Source organism: Dermacentor albipictus, chromosome 4 (assembly GCF_038994185.2).
Source record: "Dermacentor albipictus isolate Rhodes 1998 colony chromosome 4, USDA_Dalb.pri_finalv2, whole genome shotgun sequence".
NCBI lineage: Eukaryota > Metazoa > Arthropoda > Arachnida > Ixodida > Ixodidae > Dermacentor > Dermacentor albipictus.
The window spans coordinates 113168903-113187042 of record NC_091824.1 but is presented as its reverse complement, the minus strand read 5'-3'; the positions used below and the strand labels follow the sequence as shown (position 1 = coordinate 113187042).

Below are 18140 nucleotides of genomic sequence, written 5' to 3'. Positions count from 1 at the left end.
CTCACCCATCTGCTCTTTTCTTATCTTTTAATGTTACACCCTTCATTCTTCTTTCCATAGCTCGTTGCGTCGTCCTCAATTTGAGCAGAACCCTTTTCGTAAGCCTCCAGGTTTCTGCCCCGTAGGTGAGTACTGGTAAGACACAGCTATCATACACTTTTCTCTTGAGGGATAATGGCAACCTGCTCTTCATGATCTGAGAATGCCTGCCAAACGCACCCCAGCCCATTCTTATTCTTCTGATTAATGCATTAATGGACCTAATGCATAGGTCCTGTGTTCTTGTCCTCCTTCCGCTGCACGCTCGCTACACGGACCATTTGATGCATCCTCTTGGAGAGTTGTACTTCGGTCTCCCTATGGGGCGCGAAACGTTCGAAAATCGGCCAGTTCGAAAAAATAAATGCCTATCTTTTACTGCCCTTAAAGCCTCAAATCGCCACAGGCACATCCGAAAAAGCTCTGAAGGCCTGCCAGCGCACTTATCAGGCATCATATCAGTGCTCGTACTGCAACAAGAAATGGCGGGTGCACGCATGTATAATTAAGGAATGCATACTATGTCCCGTGACAATTGCCTCTTCCCACGTTTGTCATGCTTCACCGCAAATACTTTCGTGTATGCTTCATAGCGTAACATCGCTCTATTGAGGCGAACCTAACTTTCGGGAACCGGCACTATGCAACGCGCCGTGCTTTCCGAGCTTGGAGGCCAATCGCGAGGGACACAAGGGCGGAGTCGGTGCCATAGCTGACAGCGGAGATTTCTTTCAATTAAAAACACTGCATCGAACGGCAAGAAGCTCAACAGCGAACGTCGAAGCAGCTAGGCCTAGTGTTGCCGCGGTGGTGGCTACGGTTGCCAGCGGATCTGCGTGTGAGAACGCCGGGTCGAGGCGGCGAGGTAATCAAAATGGCAACGATGGTGGCTTTGATTAATGACGACAAACATTCGGGAAATTTGGAAGGCGAGGGGTTCTTACATCCGAAATTCTAGACGTTCTTATACATTGACTCTAGCGGTTACGTGGTGGTGCCGCAAAGCCGTCAGAATTATCGGGCGTCCGGAAAGTGGGTGGTTTTGATTGTACACTGGCAACTCCTCCAGCCGACGACACGGCGTCCAAGACAATTCATTACGATTCCTCTCCGTTACTCGAGTCCGCAATAAAGCAACCTTCGTTCTCTTTCAATAAAATTACAGCGAATTTTCCCTGATAGACGCACAAAATTCCCTGGGTTTTCCCAGAGTTCTTCCAGACTACTCAAAATCCCCGAGATTCTCGGTTGGTAGACACCGTGTTATTCTTACATTCGATGGTTTACACAACCCACTGTCCTTTTCGGCTGCTATTAATCTGTCACATGCGTTGATAATGACATGGCGGGAAAAGTTCTGATCATATCGTCAGGCTGGGTACAGCCATGTCATAATTAGCGCATGTAACAGACTAATAGCAACTGTCATCGTGAACGGCAATAAGCTGCACATACAGTCAAACAACACAAGAAAAAAGCTTGGCATCATTTCGCATGTGCGCCAATTTTCGCATGGCTAATGAGAGAGACAGAGAGAGGAAAGGCCGGGAGGTTAACCAGTCGCAAGGAATGTAGAACCAAGTGTGCTTCACTTGGCATACATCTTTATGTTTAGAAGAGAGCGCTTCACTACTTCTTTTTACACCTTGGTGTCAGCTTCTGAAAGTTCTTGGGCTCAGAATACATTTTGTGCTCCCTAATGTGAGCCTGTATTTGCATGGACTAAAAGATACAGGCTCACAGTAGGGAGTACAAACTGTATTCTCAGACCCAGAAGAACTTTCAGAAGCCTGAACCAAGATGTAAAAAGAAGCAGCGAAATGGCCTCTTCTGAACATAAAGATGTATGCCAAGTGAAGCGCACTTGTTTCTACGTTCCTTGTAATGCAGGCATCATTTGCCAACCCACTTGCCTGCCGCTGCCGACACATGGCGACTATTTTTATGCGAAGCATATTACGAGAGCTCAACCCAGCTCCTCAAGCGCGGCGGTGTCGCCTTCAATACCACGTGACACCGTGACGTCACGACAGCGGAGAAACGAGGCTCCAACTAGCGCCGTCGCTCGCGGCATAGACAAAAACGGCACCGAGAGCGGCGCTGCTGCGCCGGCGTTGAGAGCGCCGCATGCGGAGCAAAATTCTATTAGCGGTGGTGCTCTTCTCCCATCTCTCGTTCGCGCCGCCTTGATTGCCTCCTGCACTGCGCGTGTTTGGGCACGTTTCGCGCCGCGCGCGGTGTGTGCGCGTGGACATTTCCTTCGGAGGGCGGTGTACAGTCTCTCTCACATTTAGGGGAAAACTCGAAGCGCAGCAGCTCGCGCAGATGCTCGAGGGGCGGGATCTTGAACGGCGTCGTCTGCTACGGCGGCGCACGCTGGCCGCATTGTCGAGAAACGTTCTACTGTCAGGTGCAGGGCGCTGATCACATCGTTACTGCGTGAAAGGAGCCGGTATTCTTTGCTAAGCGTTGCGCGACGCCCACTGATACGCCTCGAATGTAAGTTCATCGCTGCATGGCAGTCATAGACGACGTACAGATTCCATACATTCTTGACGGCCCGTTTCTGGAAGGCGACTATATATTCTAACGCGATAGGACGCCGATCCACACTGCTCGTGCTGTGCAAGAACTGCTAGAAGAGCGCGCAGTCACTCTCTTGGAGCGGCCGCCTCAATCCCCGGGCGCCAACATCATTTAAAATGTCTGGGGCTCGTTGAAAGTATCGCTGGCGCAACGTCCCCTCTATCAGTCGCCCAAGGATAGGCTTCGATCCACCATCGTCAGTGACTGAGACGTGCAGCGAATGAACACATCCCTGATCAAGTCATTCTACACTTCACTGCCTTCCAGGATGAGCGCTGTCATCGCTGCCGCTGGGGACATGACGAGATACTAACTGAAGTTCCGAGCGTGACGTGTCCAATTCCCCACCGGCGGGCAGGGTCTGTCTGGTGTAGCGAATGATTATCGAGAAAAATCACTTCCAGCTCATTGTCTGAACCTAAAACGTTCATTTAATCGTGTCCGTTTGTTTCACCGTGTTCGACTCCCATTGTTGAGTGCTTTGTTTTCCTTTCGAGTCAAACAAAGACTGAGCACGTTGCGCGCACATCTTGGTGCGTTTCGTCGCTGCTCATTACGGTAGCACACACAGTGAAGAAATATACGTGCACACGCTCAGTACTCCGGCCCTTCGAAATTACAAATGAACCATGTTGTCAAAAGACGTTTGTGGAACTCCATTAGCGCCAGTGAAGGATCAGAGTGTGGCGACGCACAACGTTTAGTAAAGAACATCAGCTCAGTTCCCGCAGTACCGATGAAATCGGTGCACTGCCCCTGACAGTACCACGCTTCCCGAAAATGCGGCCAGCGCGCGCCGCCATAGCAGACGACGCAGATCACGACACCGCCCCTCAAGCGTGTGCGCCTGCTCGAGCTGCTGCCGCCGCACGACTCCATTGCTTGCCGCATCGCGATGCAATACGTTCCGAGTTTTCCCCTTAGTGTGAAACAAACTGCACACGCTATATTTGCCTTTAAGAAGATCGGTACGCTTGACGATTATTTTTATGGCTGCAATGCGGCGAAAGGGCAGCGTCTGCTTAACCATGTAAGGGACGCTGAGCAGGTAATTGGAAACGACATCGTATGTGCCGCCGGAAAAATCGTCAGCACATACGATGCGGCACACACATACGGCACCTACGAGCTAAAGTCATTTTTGCAGTTTCTCACATTATGTTTGCTACAAATCCGTGTTGTCTCTGATGGCGACAACGGACTTCTATCGACATTGTGCGGAAATAAACAAGATATATCGCTGCATAGCACAAGTACGACATGCGCACACAACTTTAACTAGTACGTCCCCTACAATATGGAATAGAGGCAGCAATGTAGACAGCTTGGTCATTTTTTAACAGTACTCAAGAGACGGAAGTTGAAAGTATTATTAATCATTCCTGCTTCAGCAATGCCGGCGCGACCAAGACGCGGGTGTGTATCGTCCAGTAACCCCATCTATCGGTGCAGTGGTGAAGCGGGAATGAACTCCGGTCATGTTCAATGCATCATGCACATATTCAATTTCTCGGCACGCGTGAACTTCGGCCACTGCTAGCGCATACAACAGACGTGGTTTCCATTCTCAGACAGCGCACACACAAACGAAACACGAGAAAGAAGACAGGACAAGCACTCGTTGAACTTAAAGTTTTTGTATGAATAAAAGGATTATGTACCGAGTAATTATTAATTTCACGTGGGTTAGATATAGAAACCGTCATACACTCAGGAGTGATCAATAAACGATCTCGCTTCGTTTGCCAGATGTTTACTTCGCTCGGCGCACCGCAGTAATCCATGTCTGTCGTCTGCTTCTTTCGTACCATTTTCTTGTGAATCGGTATAATTTCACTGGTGGCATCAACCTTTTCATGTTTACATTGCTGTCGTGACAGTTAACAACACAATAATAATTTCCGGTCATCCGAAGAGGCGCCGTCGCAAACAAGAGACGTTTCGCGCGCAGCGCGAACTGAACGCGGGCGCGACCGCGAAGGGAAGCGGCGACGGAAACCTACACCTTCTCGCGTGCAGCGCGCGCGAGAAAGCCTTCTCTCGTGCAGCGCGCGCTCAGCCTGGCCTCCTCTGGCTCAGCGCGAGCGAAGGGAACCGGCGGAAGCAAACCCCCGGAGGATTGGAAACCGTGCCGCCAGGGGAGAAACGAGCGCTGGCGTCTCGGGCGAAACTTGGCGTGCGCTCGTCTATAGAGAAAGAAAAAAAAGTGCTCGCGGCGTCGCGGCGGTATATAAGCAGCTGCGTTTGCCTCTAGCTAGACACTCACGAGGGGTGAGGCCTCCTGGAGACAGAGCTGCTCGTTGGAATGAGAAGCGAAGGTTGCGGCGTGCTACAGAGACTGTTTCTAGGTGGCTTTGCTACGGCGCAGCGACTACGCGCCCCGCATCGGACGCGGTGAGCGTCGAGCAACGCAGCGTTCCGCGCGACAACGAAATGTGCGCCTGAGCAAGCGCCGCACCATGCCGCACGCCTGAGCCGACGCCGACGACACCGGCTTTTCTGTGACACGAGCTCCTTAACGCTGTCGCGTTAAAATAAAGGCTAGTATGCTTCGCATCCTGGGTTTAACCTTAGCTAAGCCACAGCCAGTTTTTTTCTCTCTCTCTCTCTTGGCGACGAGGATGGGATTCCCTCTGCGGTTCCGACCGAAGCCCCGGGAAACCAACGAGCTTCGTAAGTGAAGCGTCCTTTACGTGTCTGCACGGCCTGCAAACGCCGCCGACGCATTTGGCGTCGCGAGGCTTCCGAGCCTAGGCCTTCTCGCCCCCTTTGTTCTTTCTTGCCCATTCCTGCTGCGAGTTCCGGCTTGCCTCCTGCACTGTCTCCTGCACGCTACCCGGCATGGCTTTTACGGCGAACCTTCCCGTTTTTCTTGAAGTGCCTGGGCCTCCGTTAATTCCGTGGTATCGATGGAAAAAAAAATTTTCAGGCCCACCTTGAAGCAGCCGGCGGTGGCGACTGGACGGACGCGCGACCGCGCTCGTCAGCGCTCTCGGGCGTGAGGGACAACGAAAGCACTTTGCAGACGAGGAGCAGGAAGCAGCAAGGCAGTCAACCAGCGCAGCGTCAACGTCAAGTGATGCGGTCCCGCCAGCGTCACAGAGTTCCAGAAACTCTGGCAGCGGCTTGACCGGCTGTTCGCCGCGTCAACAAATGTTCTGGCGGAGAGGCACGAATTCACCAGTCGAAGGCAGTTCGAGGGAGAAGGCGGTACAGTGCAACTTCGGCACAACCTACAACGAGCGCGTCCGAGACCAAATAATACATAAGGTAGCGAACGTCAGCGTTCGCGAAAAGTTATTGGCTCATGGCGCAACCCTGTCCCTGGACAAGGCAGAAGAAATTGGACGCTCGTTAGAAGCCCTGCATCGAGCGAACCGCGCGTTCGACTCCGAAAAAAATACAAAGAATCGAGGCAGCTCAACTTGGCGCTCCGTCAACGAGCCAAGATGGCCGACTTCTTCCGGGGAACTGCCAAGATGGCCGACGTAGCCCGGGAGGCCATGAAGATGGCCGACTTCTTCCGGGGAGCCGCCAAGATGGCCGACTTCATCCGAGGAGCCGCCCAGATGATCGACATTTTCCGCGAGGCTCCTCCGGGACCCGCAATGAAGCACAGGATGCGAAGGACCCTAATTTCGACCGTAGTTCATGTGATCGGTGTGGCAGCACAAAGCATATTGCAACGTACAGGAATTGTCCCGCAAGGAACCGGCAGTGCAACGCCTGCCACACGTTGGGCCATTTTGCATCAGTATGCTGAAAAACCCGTACTGTTCAGCATGTCTCTTCCGCAGAGACACGGTCTTCAACTTCTGCAGGACAGACGTACGCGTCTGTCTTGATGGTGAGAACTTTGGAAGCTAAAAGGGATTTACAAGTCCCGGTTGTGGTTAACGTCGCCATGCGGCTGCTCGTGGACGCAGGAGCGTCTGTCTCATTGATGACTGCTGAGGATTTTGGAAAGCACTTTGGTCGACAGCACAGACTGTCAAAAACAGCAGTGGACTTGAGGAATTCCTCCAGGCAACGCATCGACATTCGAGGCCTTTTCCAAGCCACTGTCCAGTTTCTTCAAAGGTCGTGCTCAGTCAAGTTCCACGTCTACAGGAACATCACTGCTGGGTCTTGACACCATCCAGCGCTTGGGGATACAAATCGACGGTACGTCGCTGACATGCTGCCTGGCTACGCTTCCTCCAGTACAGAGCCCCACAGGTGTGCCTCCGGGTTTTGATCACCTCTTCAGTGGCGAGTTGGCACTCGTCAAAAACTTCATGCAGCGAATACATCGGCGGCAAGGTATGAAACCAGTATCTTCAAAGTTGCGCAGACTACCTCTGGCTCTCCGTGACCAGGTGACAAATGAACTGCGACGTCATTGAGCGTGTCGAGGATTCTGAATGGGTGTCTCCACTCGTCGTGGTGCGCAAAAAGGATGGAGCCATCCGGCTCTGTGCTGACCTACGGGAACCGAATAAGGCAATTGTTATTGATGGGTATCCTTTGCCGCATGTAGAAGTTATTACAAATGTTTCATGGTGCCACATATTTTTCTAAGCTGGATCTAGCATCTGCTTATCATCAGCTGTTACTGGAAGAAGATAGTAGAGATCTCACTACATTCATAACCCATGAAGGCTTATTCAGGTTCAAGCGTGTCTGTTTAGGCTTGGCATGCACGCCAGCAGTGTTTCAGAAAATGTCACAAATCTTGCAGAGTTGTAAGAATGTTGTCTGTTACCTTGATGACATTTTGGTATGGGGTCAGACAAAACCTGAGCATGATGCTAACTTAAGACAAGTCTTGCTTTGCATTTCAAACAGTGGTGTGAAACAGAATGAAAAATGTGTCTTCTCTATGAGAGAACAGACTTTTCTAAGCCATAAAATTTCAGCTGAAGGCATTTCGCCTACAGAGAACAAGGTAAAAGCAATCCTGAACGCGCCTGCTCCTACAGATATCAAGTCATTGCAATCCTTCTTAGGATTAGCTGGTTACTATGCCAAGTTCATTGATCATTATGCAGAACTTGTAGAACCGCTTCGCCTCATGCTCAGGCAAGGGCAGAATTTTGCTTGGTCTGATGATGCGCAACGTAGCTTCAATCAGTTGAAAGCTCGTCTTACATGTTCCCCTGTCATTAAGATTTTCAACCCTGAATTGCCTGTGGTAGTCACGACTGATGCATCTGATGTTGGTGTTGGTGCTGCGTTACAACCGTATGGTTCCAAGCTAGAAACTAGCTTTTGCATCTAGAACTTTGTCCGTAGCTGAACGAAAGTATTCTGTAGGAGAGCGTGAAGCGCTTTGCATGTGAAAAATGGCATGTTTACCTGTGGTGTAGACGCTTCATTCTTCGAACTGACCATCAAGCAGTAGTTGCATTACTGTCCACTGGCGACTCAGGTCGTCGACCTTTTCGCATTTCAATATGGTCAGCCAGGCTCCTGTATTACAACTTTCAGATTGATTATTGCAAAGGATCAGAAAATCTAGTAGCTGATGCCTTGTCTAGACTTCCAGTAAACGATTCGCAGAATGTAGTCCAGGAGGAAGAAATAGTATCCTTAGTTACATCGGTCGTTGACAAGGAAACTGTGCAACTTGCAACGAGTACAGATGAGACTCTTCAGAAGGACAGCAAATGCCTAGCAGAGGGTTGGCCTTCTAAGAAAAACATAGACAATGCTTTAATAGCTTACTTTCATTTAAATGAAGAATTGTCCTTTGTAGATGGATTACTCATGCGTGGTGATCGTGTCGTAATACCCAGTGTTCTAATACCGACATTTCTACAGCTGGCACATGGAAATCATCAGGGTATATTACATACCAAGCAGCTTCTTCGTGAACGCTATTGGTGGCCCCAGATGGATAGTACTGTTGAACAGTATGTAAAGCATTGTCATGTATGTAAGCTGGCAGACAAGTCTGCAAAGCCTCATGTAGCTCCATTGCAGCCAGTCAAATGGCCGAGCGAGCCTTGGCAGAAATTGGGAATGGACATCATTGGCCCATTACACACGTCCTACCCTAGGTATCTAGTCACCCTAGTTGATTACTACTCAAAACGGCCAGAAGTAATGGTATTAATTCCATCTCCACAGATGTCATTAAGCTTCTTGACTGGGCTTTCAGCTGTGAAGGGTTGCCGGACTCTATAGTTATAGACAATTGTCCGCAGTTTGTCTCAAAACAATTCCAAGATTACCTAAAGGAAAAGGGAATCGCTCATTTTTTCTCCTCAAACTATCATCCTCAGGGAAATGGTCAAATAGAAAGGTTCAACCGAGTCATTAAGGAACACCTGCAGGTAGCAAGGCTTGAAGGTCGAGATGCTTCGAAAAGCATTTCAGAATTCTTGGGTTCTTATAGGGTTACGCCACATGCTACGAGTCTCTCCCCAGCTTTCCTACTTCATGGGCGTCAACCTCGTTCAAAGATAAATATTAGCAACTTCAGGTTGCATAAGCACACAGCGGTTCAGGACAGTTTTCTTCCTCAAGTTCGCGAAAGAGTCTCGCAGAGACAGCGGCAAACTAAAGAGTATGTAGACAAACGTAGAGGTGCTCAGGCAACTCGTATCAAGGTGGGAGATGCCGTCAAAGTAAAACTTGCCAAGAAAGGATTTAAGTACAGTACGCATCGTACAGTTAAGGCCCACATAGGACCATCCTCTTTTGTACTCAATGATGGGAAGACGTGGAATGCGTCTAAGTTAACCACAGTAGTAGATAATTCAAAACATGGTACATTGTCCACAACTGATAAAGATTTTTTGTACTCATATTCAAACCTGGATAGTCATTCCTATGACTCGTCTGTCGTGACATCGTCCTTTCATAGGCATCAGTTAAGTAGTGCATCTGAGAAGGAGAGAAGCAAGGCGAAAATGAAGAGACCGACGTTTTGGCTGGTGGACCCAATGTTACTGGGTGGACCAGCCTTTGACAAAGGCTGGTCCACAAAAGGATAAGTGCCGAGCACTTACGTCTGCGCCTGGTAGAGTCGACCGCTCGATCACGAACATCAGCACCGACAAGTGGCTTCCCGTGCTGTACGCTGCTGTCAAAATGCCGTGGAGGGGGGAGCCTTCGGCAGGGAACAGTGGTTGTAGCGGCATCGACAGTTCCATGAGCATTCCACATAACATCACTCCTCTCCTCAAGCCGCTCCACGTTGCGGCTGGCCACTGGTTAACTTGTGCCCAGGTAACCCACATGAGGCTCATGTGGGCGACGGTGTAGGTGAGGAAACTCACGGCGAATACTTCGCCCGCTCCGCTACCTTCCATTACCTTGCTCAGCGTTGTGTAAAACTGCCTCTGAAATGTAAGAAAAAATTAAAACACAACATTGACCCACATTGGTGCTAAATTACCAAACTGGGTCTATAACGAAAAGGCTTCAAGTGCTTCTCCAAACAATGAGGCTTGTTCTAACTTCTTGTTCTGACAGACGGTAGCAAAACAATGCGTAATGCAGCAACCCTTCTGGTATCTTTTGCTGATATATTCTCTTGGTGTAGTATAGTAATCCTATTTCTAAAGATAATATATAAATGAAGAGACAGACGTTTCGGCTGGCGGACCCAACGTTACTGGGTGGACCAGCCTTTGACAAAGGCTGGTCCACAGAAGTAGAAGTGCCGAGCACTTACTTCGATAGCTTCCGCACCCGGTAGCGTCCGTCTTTCAATATAGAACATCATCAGGGTCAGGTGGCTGCCCATGCAGTAGACAAATGTGAAAAAGTAGTGCAGCAGGCTGCCCTCTGCCGGGAAGGCGGGTATACATGGCATAAACAGCTCCATAAAAACGCCAACTTTCATTAGGATTCTTCTGGACTCGCTCCATGTTGTGGCGTCCAGGGGCCACAGATCTACTTGGGCCCATACTACCCACATGAGGCTGCCGTGCGCGACGGTGCAGACCAAGAAGGCCGCCACGAACACTTGGGGCACTTGACTGCACTGTATAACCATGCTTACGGTTGTGAAGAACTGTTTCTGAAATGTAAGAAAAAATTAAAACACAACATTGACACATTGGTGCTAGATTACCAAACTGAGTCTATCACGAAAAGGCTTCAAGTGCTTCTCCAAACAATGAGGCTTGTTCTAACTTCTTGTTTTGACAGACGGTAGCAAAACAGTGCGTAATGCAGCAACCCTTCTGGTATCTTTCGCTGATATATTCTCTTGGTGTAATATAGTAATCCTATTTCTAAAGATAATATATAAATGAAGAGACAGACGTTTCGGCTGGTGGACCCAACGTTACTGGTTGGACCAGCCTTTGACAAAGGCTGGTCCACAGAAGGATAAGTGCCGAGCACTTACGTCTGCGCCTGGTAGCGTCGACCGCTCCACCACAAACATCAGCAACGTCAGGTGGGTCCCCGCGCCGTAGGCTGCCGTGAAAATGCCGTGGAGGGCAGAGCCTTCCGCGGGAAACAGCGGCATACAAAGTTCCATAAGCATGCCGCACAACATCGCTGCCCCCCGCAATCCGCTCCATTGTGCTGCTGGCCACTGGTTCACTGCTGTCCACGTAGCCCACATGAGGCTCATGTGGGCGAGCGTGTACAGAAGGACACAAACCGAGAAAAGTTCGGCCGCACTACTGTGTTCCATGATCTTACTGAGCGTGGTGAAGAACTGCCTCTGAAATGTAAGAAAAAATTAAAACACAACATTGACCCACATTGGTGCTAAATTACCAAACTGGGTCTATAACGAAAAGGCTTCAAGTGCTTCTCCAAACAATGAGGCTTGTTCTAACTTCTTGTTTTGACAGACGGTAGCAAAACAGTGCGTAATGCAGCAACCCTTCTGGTATCTTTTGCTGATATATTCTCTAGGTGTACTACAGTAATCCTATTTCTAAAGATAATATATAAATGAAGAGACAGACGTTTCGGCTGGCGGACCCAACGTTACTGGGTGGACCAGCCTTTGACAAAGGCTGGTCCACAGAAGGAGAAGTGCCGAGCACTTACTTCGATAGCTTCCGTGCCTGGTAGTGTCCGTCTCTCAAAGTAGAACGTCACCAGGGTCAGATGGGTTCCCATGCCATAGACGAAGGTGAACAAATAATGGAGGAGGCTGCCCTCTGCTGGAAATACTGCAATACATGGCATTGACAGCTCCATTGCAACTGCAACCTTCATTAGGAACCTTGTGGGGGCGCTCCATGTAGTGGCGTTGAGAGGCCACAGATTTACTTGGGCCACCGTTTCCCACATGAAACTGCCGTGCGCAATGGAGTATACCAAAAAGGCGGCCACGAACAGTTGGGGCAGTTCGCTGTACTTGAAGACCATATTGACGGTAGTAAAGAAATGTTTCTGAAATGTAAGAAAAAATTAAAACACAACATTGACACATTGGTGCTAGATTACCAAACTGAGTCTATCACGAAAAGGCTTCAAGTGCTTCTCCAAACAATGAGGCTTGTTCTAACTTCTTGTTTTCACAGAAGGTAGCAAAACAGTGCGTAATGCAGCAACCCTTCTGGTATCTTTTGCTGATATATTCTCTTGGTGTAGTATAGTAATCCTATTTCTAAAGATAATATATAAATGAAGAGACAGATGTTTCGGCTGGTGGACCCAATGTTACTGGGTGGACCAGCCTTTGACAAAGGCTGGTCCACAGAAGGATAAGTGCCAAGCACTTACGTCTGCGCCTGGTAGCGTCGACCGCTCCACCACAAACATGAGCAACGTCAGGTGGGTCCCCGCGCCGTAGGCTGCCGTGAAAATGCCGTGGAGGGGGGAGCCTTCGGCAGGGAACAGCGGTATTAGCGGCATCGACAGTTCCATGAGCATTCCACATAACATCACTCCTCTCCTCAAGCCGCTCCACGTTGCGGCTGGCCACTGTTTGACTTGTGCCCAGGTAACCCACATGAGGCTCATGTGGGCGACGGTGTAGGTGAGGAAACTCACGGCGAACACTTCGCCTGCTCCGCTATATTCCATCACCTTGCTCAGCGTTGTGTAAAACTGCCTCTGAAATGTAAGAAAAAATTAAAACACAACATTGACCCACATTGGTGCTAAATTACCAAACTGGGTCTATCACGAAAAGGCTTCAACTGCTTCTCCAAACAATGAGGCTTGTTCTAACTTCTTGTTCTGACAGACGGTAGCAAAACAATGCGTAATGCAGCAACCCTTCTGGTATCTTTTGCTGATATATTCTCTTGGTGTAGTATAGTAATCCTATTTCTAAAGATAATATATAAATGAAGAGACAATGTTTCGGCTGGTGGACCCAATGTTACTGGGTGGACCAGCCTTTGACAAAGGCTGGTCCACAGAAGGAGAAGTGCCGAGCACTTACTTCGATAGCGTCCGCGCCTGGTAGCGTCCGTCTTTCAACGAAGAACGTCGCCAGGGTCAGGTGGCTGCCCATGCCATAGGCAAATGTGAAGAAGTAGTGGAGGAGGCTGCCATCTGCCGGAAATGCTGCTATACATGGCATTACCAGCTCCATAACTCCAACTTTCATAAGGATCCTTGTGGGCCCGCTCCATGATGTGGCGTCCAGAGGCCACAGATTTACTTGGGCCCATGCTTCCCACATGAGACTGCCGTGCGCGATGGTGTAAACCAAGAAGGCGGCCACGAACAGTTGAGGCACTTCACTATACACGATAACCATGCTGACGGTTGTGAAGAACTGTTTCTGAAATGTAAGAAAAAATTAAAACACAACATTGACACATTGGTGCTAGATTACCAAACTGAGTCTATCACGAAAAGGCTTCAAGTGCTTCTCCAAACAATGAGGCTTGTTCTAACTTCTTGTTTTGACAGACGGTAGCAAAACAGTGCGTAATGCAGCAACCCTTCTGGTATCTTTTGCTGATATATTCTCTTGGTGTAGTATAGTAATCCTATTTCTAAAGATAACATATAAATGAAGAGACAGATGTTTCAGCTGGTGGACCCAATGTTACTGGGCGGACCAGCCTTTGACAAAGGCTTGTCCAGAGAAGGATAAGTGCCGAGCACTTACGTCCGCGCCTGGTAGCGTCGACCGCTCCACCACAAACATGAGCAACGTCGGGTGGGTCCCCGCGCCGTAGGCTGCCGTGAAAATGCCGTGGAGGGGGGAGCCTTCGGCAGGGAACAGCGGTATTAGCGGCATCGACAGTTCCATGAGCATTCCACATAACATCACTCCTCTCCTCAAGCCGGTCCACGTTGCGGCTGGCCACTGTTCGACTTGTGCCCAGGTAACCCACATGAGGCTCATGTAGGCTACGGTGTAGGTGAGGAAACTCACGGCGAACACTTCGCCTGCTCCGCTATATTCCATCACCTTGCTCAGCGTTGTGTAAAACTGCCTCTGAAATGTAAGAAAAAATTAAAACACAACATTGACCCACATTGGTGCTAGATTACCAAACTGAGTCTATCACGAAAAGGCTTCAAGTGCTTCTCCAAACAATGAGGCTTGTTCTAACTTCTTTGTTTGACAGACGGTAGCAAAACAGTGCGTAATGCAGCAACCCTTCTGGTATCTTTCGCTGATATATTCTCTTGGTGTAATATAGTAATCCTATTTCTAAAGATAATATATAAATGAAGAGACAGACGTTTCGGCTCGTGGACCCAACGTTACTGGTTGGACCAGCCTTTGACAAAGGCTGGTCCACAGAAGGATAAGTGCCGAGAACTTACGTCTGCGCCTGGTAGCGTCGACCGCTCCACCACAAACATCAGCAACGTCAGGTGGGTCCCCGCGCCGTAGGCTGCCGTGAAAATGCCGTGGAGGGCAGAGCCTTCCGCGGGAAACAGCGGCATACAAAGCTCCATAAGCATGCCGCATAACATCGCTGCCCCCCGCAATCCGCTCCATGGTGCTGCTGGCCACTGGTTCACTGCTGTCCACGTAGCCCACATGAGGCTCATGTGGGCGAGCGTGTACAGAAGGACACAAACCGAGAAAAGTTCGGCCGCACTACTGTGTTCCATGATCTTACTGAGCGTGGTGAAGAACTGCCTCTGAAATGTAAGAAAAAATTAAAACACAACATTGACCCACATTGGTGCTAAATTACCAAACTGGGTCTATAACGAAAAGGCTTCAAGTGCTTCTCCAAACAATGAGGCTTGTTCTAACTTCTTGTTTTGACAGACGGTAGCAAAACAGTGCGTAATGCAGCAACCCTTCTGTATCTTTTGCTGATATATTCTCTTGGTGTAGTATAGTAATCCTATTTCTAAAGATAAGATATAAATGAAGAGACAGATGTTTTGGCTGGTGGACCCAATGTTACTGGGTGGACCAGCCTTTGACAAAGGCTGGTCCACAGAAGGAGAAGTGCCGAGCACGTACTTCGATAGCGTCCGCGCCTGGTAGCGTCCGTCTTTCAACGAAGAACGTCACCAGGCTCAGGTGGCTGCCCATGCCATAGACAAATGTGAAGAAGTAGTGGAGTAGGCTGCCCTCTGCCGGAAATGCTGCTATACATGGTATTACCAGCTCCATAACAACTCCAACTTTCATAAGGATCCTTGTGGGCCCGCTCCATGATGTGGCGTCCAGAGGCCACAGATTTAATTGGGCCCATGCTTCCCACATGAGACTGCCGTGCGCGATGGTGTAAACCAAGAAGGCGGCCACGAACAGTTGGGGCACTTCACTATACACGATAACCATGCTGACGGTTGTGAAGAACTGTTTCTGAAATGTAAGAAAAAATTAAAACACAACATTGACACATTGGTGCTAGATTACCAAACTGAGTCTATCACGAAAAGGCTTCAAGTGCTTCTCCAAACAATGAGGCTTGTTCTAACTTCTTGTTTTGACAGACGGTAGCAAAACAGTGCGTAATGCAGCAACCCTTCTGGTATCTTTTGCTTATATATTCTCTTGGTGTAATATAGTAATCCTATTTCTAAAGATAATATATAAATGAAGAGACAGACGTTTCGGCTGGTGGACCCAACGTTACTGGGTGGACCAGCCTTTGACAAAGGCTGGTCCACAGAAGGATAAGTGCCGAGCACTTACGTCTGTGCCTGGTAGCGTCGACCGCTCCACCACAAACATCAGCAACGTCAGGTGGGTCCCCGCGCCCTAGGCTGCCGTGAAAATGCCGTGGAGGGGGGAGCCTTCGGCGGGGAACAGCGGTATTAGCGGCATCGACAGTTCCATGAGCATTCCACATAACATCACTCCTCTCCTCAAGCCGCTCCACGTTGCGGCTGGCCACTGTTTAACTTGTGCCCAGGTAACCTACATGAGGCTCATGTGGGCGACGGTGTAGGTGAGGACACTCACGGCGAACACTTCGCCCGCTCTGCTATATTCCATCACCTTGCTCAGCGTTGTGTAAAACTGCCTCTGAAATGTAAGAAAAAATTAAAACACAACATTGACCCACATTGGTGCTACATTACCAAACTGGGTCTATCACGAAAAGGCTTCAAGTGCTTCTCCAAACAATGAGGCTTGTTCTGACTTCTTGTTCTGACAGACGGTAGCAAAACAATGCGTAATGCAGCAACCCTTCTGGTATCTTTTGCTGATATATTCTCTTGGTGTAGTATAGTAATCCTATTTCTAAAGATAATATATAAGTGAAGAGAATGTTTCGGCTGGTGGACCCAATGTTACTGGGTGGACCAGCCTTTGACAAAGGCTGGTCCACAGAAGGAGAAGTGCCGAGCACTTACTTTGATAGCTTCCGCGCCTGGTAGTGTCCGTCTCTCAAAGTAGAACGTCACCAGGGTCAGATGGGTTCCCATGCCATAGACGAAGGTGAACAAATAATGGAGGAGGCTGCCCTCTGCTGGAAATACTGCAATACATGGCATTGACAGCTCCATTACAACTGCAACCTTCATTAGGAACCTTGTGGGGGCGCTCCATGTAGTGGCGTTGAGAGGCCACAGATTTACTTCGGCCACCGTTTCCCACATGCGACTGCCGTGCGCAATGGAGTATACCAAAAAGGCAGCCACGAACAGTTGGGGCAGTTCGCTGTACGTGATGACCATACTGACGGTAGTAAAGAAATGTTTCTGAAATGTAAGAAAAAATTAAAACACAACATTGACACATTGGTGCTAGATTACCAAACTGAGTCTATCACGAAAAGGCTTCAAGTGCTTCTCCAAACAATGAGGCTTGTTCTAACTTCTTGTTTTGACAGACGGTAGCAAAACAGTGCGTAATGCAGCAACCCTTCTGGTATCTTTTGCTGATATATTCTCTTGGTGTAGTATAGTAATCCTATTTCTAAAGATAACATATAAATGAAGAGACAGATGTTTCGGCTGGTGGACCCAATGTTACTGGGTGGACCAGCCTTTGACAAAGGCTGGTTTACAGAAGGATAAGTGCCGAGCACTTACGTCCGCGCCTGGTAGCGTCGACCGCTCCACCACAAACATGAGCAACGTCAGGTGGGTCCCCGCGCCGTAGGCTGCCGTGAAAATGCCGTGGAGGGGGGAGCCTTCGGCAGGGAACAGCGGTATTAGCAGCATCGACAGTTCCATGAGCATTCCACATAACATCACTCCTCTCCTCAAGCCGCTCCACATTGCGGCTGGCCACTGTTCGACTTGTGCCCAGGTAACCCACATGAGGCTCATGTGGGCGACGGTGTAGGTGAGGAAACTCACGGCGAACACTTCGCCTGCTCCGCTATATTCCATCACCTTGCTCAGCGTTGTGTAAAACTGCCTCTGAAATGTAAGAAAAAATTAAAACACAACATTGACCCACATTGGTGCTAAATTACCAAACTGGGTCTGTCACGAAAAGGCATCAAGTGCTTCTCCAAACAATGAGGCTTGTTCTAACTTCTTGTTCTGACAGACGGTAGCAAAACAATGCGTAATGCAGCAACCCTTCTGGTATCTTTTGCTGATATATTCTCTTGGTGTAGTATAGTAATCCTATTTCTAAAGATAATATATAAATGAAGAGGCAGACGTTTCGGCTGGCGGACCCAACGTTACTGGGTGGACCAGCCTTTGACAAAGGCTGGTCCACAGAAGGAGAAGTGCCGAGCACTTACTTCGATAGCTTCCGCGCCTGGTAGTGTCCGTCTCTCAAAGTAGAACGTCACCAGGGTCAGATGGGTTCCCATGCCATAGACAAAGGTGAACAAATAATGGAGGAGGCTGCCCTCTGCTGGAAATACTGCAATACATGGCATTGACAGCTCCATTACAACGGCAACCTTCATTAGGAACCTTGTGGGGGCGCTCCATGTAGTGGCGTTGAGAGGCCACAGATTTACTTGGGCCACCGTTTCCCACATGAGACTGCCGTGCGCAATGGAGTATACCAAAAAGGCGGCCACGAACAGTTGGGGCAGTTCGCTGTACGTGATGACCATACTGACGGTAGTGAAGAAGTGTTTCTGAAATGTAAGAAAAAATTAAAACACAACATTGACACATTGGTGCTAGATTACCAAACTGAGTCTATCACGAAAAGGCTTCAAGTGCTTCTCCAAACAATGAGGCTTGTTCTATCT

At 49.1% G+C, this 18140-nt stretch overlaps 1 protein-coding gene across 4 annotated transcripts in view; it reads right to left on the bottom strand.

Annotated features, from left to right (window-relative positions):
* Positions 1-10997, bottom strand: part of LOC139059270 (cytochrome P450 3A8-like) — a 92646-nt gene extending 81649 nt beyond the window's left edge. Inside the window, exons 1-4 of one of the 4 annotated variants that reach the window (XM_070537465.1) lie at positions 10970-10997; positions 10289-10636; positions 9621-9953; positions 9426-9495 (exon numbers count right to left, since the gene is read on the bottom strand). The gene's annotated coding sequence lies outside the window, so the exon portion shown is untranslated. The other 3 variants (XM_070537467.1, XM_070537466.1, XM_070537464.1) reach the window with 3 other exon arrangements.
* Between the last annotated feature and the right edge of the window lie 7143 nt (positions 10998-18140).